Below are 3,677 nucleotides of genomic sequence, written 5' to 3'. Positions count from 1 at the left end.
GGCTCGCGGGAGAGCCTTTCAGTTGACAGCAGAGGAGGTCCGTGGATGGTATGTATTCTTTTATTTACTTATTCTGAGTTCGAGATATTGTGCGTATATTGTGGTATGCATAAGTACTTTTCTTGTGAGTTCTGTACCTGCTTTGGTGTTATTTGACTCGGGTGCGAGTCGATCTTTCGTGTCATTAGCATTTAGTCATCACATCAGTATCCGACGAGAGGCGTTGAGTCGACCTCTACGAGTTTCTATAGCTGACGAGCGAGCGGTGTATGCTACTGATGTGATTCGAGGATGTGTACTCGATATTTTCGGTGTTGAGTTCCCGATAGACCTGGTACCGATTGCGATGGGGGATGTCTGTGTCATCGTGGGCATGGACTGGTTGAGCCGATTCAGAGCTGTTATCGACTGCGAGCGTCAGTTGGTGACCATACGAGACCCTAGTGGGGGAGTACTTACGGTGTATGGCGAGGGTACCCGATCTGGGTCAGCATTTTGCTCGGCTGTCAGGGCGAGACAGAGTCTACAGCGGGGTTGTAGAGGGTTTGTAGCCTATGTGATGGATACACGAGTTGTTGTAGAGAGGCCGAGTTCTGTCGATGAGGTTCCGATAGTGCGTGAGTTCCCAGATGTTTTCCCCGAGGAGTTGCCGGGTGTGCCTCCGGAGAGGCAGGTGGAGTTCCATATTGATTTGATTCCGGGAGCGGCGCCTGTTGCCAAGGCACCCTATCGGCTTGCGCCGCCAGAGATGCAGGAGTTATCCTCGCAGGTTCAGGAGCTGTTGGGGAAGGGATTCATCCAACCGAGTAGCTCACCGTGGGGAGTGCCGATCCTTTTCATCAAGAAAAAGGATGGTTCACACCGGATGTGCATCGATTACCAGGAGTTGAACAAGTTGACGGTCAAGAACCGTTATCTCCTACCGAGGATCGACGATCTGTTCGATCAGTTGCAGGGACCGTCTTGGTTTTCCAAGATAGACTTGAGGTCTGGATATCACTTGATGAGGGTGCGTGATGAGGATATCCAGAAGACGGTGTTCAGGGCTCGTTATGGGCATTACGAGTTCGTGGTGATGCCTTTTGGTGATATCCAGAACACTGCACCAGCGGCGTTCATGGATCTCATGAACTGAGTATGCAGGCCGATGTTGGATCGATCGGTGATTGTGTTCATCGACGACATTCTAGTGTATTCGAGATCCAGAGACCAGCATGAGGAACATCTGAGGGAGATCCTTGGAGTGTTGAGGTCGGAGAGGCTTTATGCCAAATTCTCCAAGTGTGATTTTTGGTTACGAGAGGTCCAGTTCTTGGGTAATCTCGTTAATCAGAATGGGATATTGGTCGATCCGGCCAAGATTGAGGCTGTCATGAGTTGGGAGGTGCCAAGATCCCCCACCGAGATCAGGAGTTTTTTGGGGTTGGCCGGATACTATTGGACATTTATTAGAGATTTCTCCAAGATTGTCGTTCCGCTCACCAGATTCACCCGGAAAGGTGTTGCTTTTATTTTGGGTCCCGAGCAGCAGACCTCGTTTGAGACTCTTCGCCAGAGATTATGCGAAGCCCCCGTGTTAGCCCTTCCGGAGGGAATGGAGGATTTCGTGGTGTATTGTGATGCGTCTATATCGGGGTTGGGTGCGGTGCTTATGCAGAGAGGGCACGTGATAGCATATGCATCGAGGCTGTTGAAGCCTCATGAGGCGAGGTATCCCACCCACGATTTGGAGTTGGGGGCAGTGGTGTTCGCCCTCAAGATATGGCGTCATTATTTGTATGGGGTTTGGTGTACCATATATACGGACCACAAGAGTTTGAAGTATGTGATGGATCAGCCTAACCTGAATATGCGCCAGAGGAGATGGTTGGATGTGGTAGAGGATTACGACTGTGAGATCCTGTACCACCCGGGCAAGGCTAACGTGGTAGCCGATGCTCTGAGCCGGAAGGCGGAGAGTGCCCTGATTCGAGATATATGTATGAGGATGACGGTGATGACTCCAGTGTTGGATACCATTCGAGAGGCCCAGGCAGAGGCTGTGAGACCGGAGAACCGCAAGAGGGAGCGGGTGATTAGACAGGTATCCGAGTTTATGACGGATAGCCGAGGGCTTATGACCTTTCGTGGTCGGATTTGGGGGCCGTATATGGGCGGGGCACGTAGCACTCTGATGGAGGAGGTGCATAGATCGAGATTTTCGATCCATCCCGGGGCCACTAAGATGTATTTGGACCTAAAGAGAGACTACTGGTGGCCCTGTATGAAGAGGGATGTTGCATGGGTAGTAGAGAGGTGCTTGACCTGTCACCGGGTTAAGGCCGAGCACCAGCGACCGCATGGCAAATTGCAGCCATTAGAGGTTCCCCAGTGGAAGTGGGAACAGATTTCTATGGATTTTATCACCAAATTACCCAGGACCGCAAGAGGTGTTGATGCAATTTGGGTGATTGTGGACCGGCTGACGAAGAACGCTCACTTCCTTGCTATCAGTGAGAGGCTGGCAGAGACATATGTGAGAGAGGTGGTGTCGCGTCATGGAGTGCTGATCTTGATTGTGTCAGAACGAGATGTACGTTTCACTTCCATGTTCTGGAAGAAGTTCCATGAGGAGTTGGGTATGAGATTGCAATTCAGTACTGCTTACCACCCACAGACGGATGGCCAGAGTGAGCGAACGATACAGACGCTCGAGGACATGCTTCGAGCATGTGTTATGGACTTCGGGGGAAGTTGGGACACATACCTACCTTTGGCTGAGTTTTCTTACAACAACAGCCACCATTCGAGTATTGGTATGCCTCCCTTTGAGCTTTTATATGGGAGGAGGTGTCGGACTCCCATCTGTTGGGAAGAGGTAGGGCAGCGAGTGATGGGTAGCACTGAGATAATGCTTAAGACGACTAAGCAGATACAATAGGTCAGACAGAGGTTACTGACAGCCCAGAGCCGCCAGAAGAGTTATGCGGATAGGCGGCGATCCGAGCTCGAGTTCCAGGTTGGAGACTTTGTACTCCTAAAGGTATCTCCTTGGAAAGGAGTGATCCGATTCAGGAAGTGGGACAAATTGGGGCCCCGATACATTGGTCCTTTCAGGGTGATCGCCAGAGTGGGCAAGGTAGCATACCGTTTAGAGCTACCCGAGGAGTTGGGTCAGATCCACGATACCTTCCACGTATCCCAATTGAGGAAGTGTATAGGCGATGAGACGGCAGTAGTGCCGCTAGAGGATATTCAGGTGGATTCGAGCCTGAATTACATTGAGAGGCCGATCGCGATCTTGGATCGGAAGATAAAGGTTCTGAGGAACAAAGAGGTGCCCCTGGTTCAGGTCCAATGGCAACATCGGAGAGGGTCCGAGCTGACTCGAAAGCCGGAGACGGAGATGCAGGAGCATCATCCAGAGTTGTTTGCAGAGTAAGACTTCGAGGGCGAAGTCTGATTCTAGTGGGGGAGAATTGTAACATCCGGATTTCCAGGTATCATAATTTGAGTATTTATTTTTGAGTCAAGAAGAGGGACTCGACAAGTTGACGCCTAAACTCGTCGAGTAGGATCGCGACTGATGACTAGGATTAATGAATGAACTCGACGAGTCGACTCGACGAGTCCGCGCTGTTGGCAGAAACCCTAAATCTTTGGGCCTGAGCCCTATTTAAAGGCACTTAGGCCTTCAA

Source organism: Lactuca virosa, chromosome 4 (assembly GCF_052849685.1).
Source record: "Lactuca virosa cultivar CGN04683 chromosome 4, Lactuca_virosa_CGN04683_v6, whole genome shotgun sequence".
NCBI lineage: Eukaryota > Viridiplantae > Streptophyta > Magnoliopsida > Asterales > Asteraceae > Lactuca > Lactuca virosa.
Note: the sequence above shows the minus strand (reverse complement) of the source record.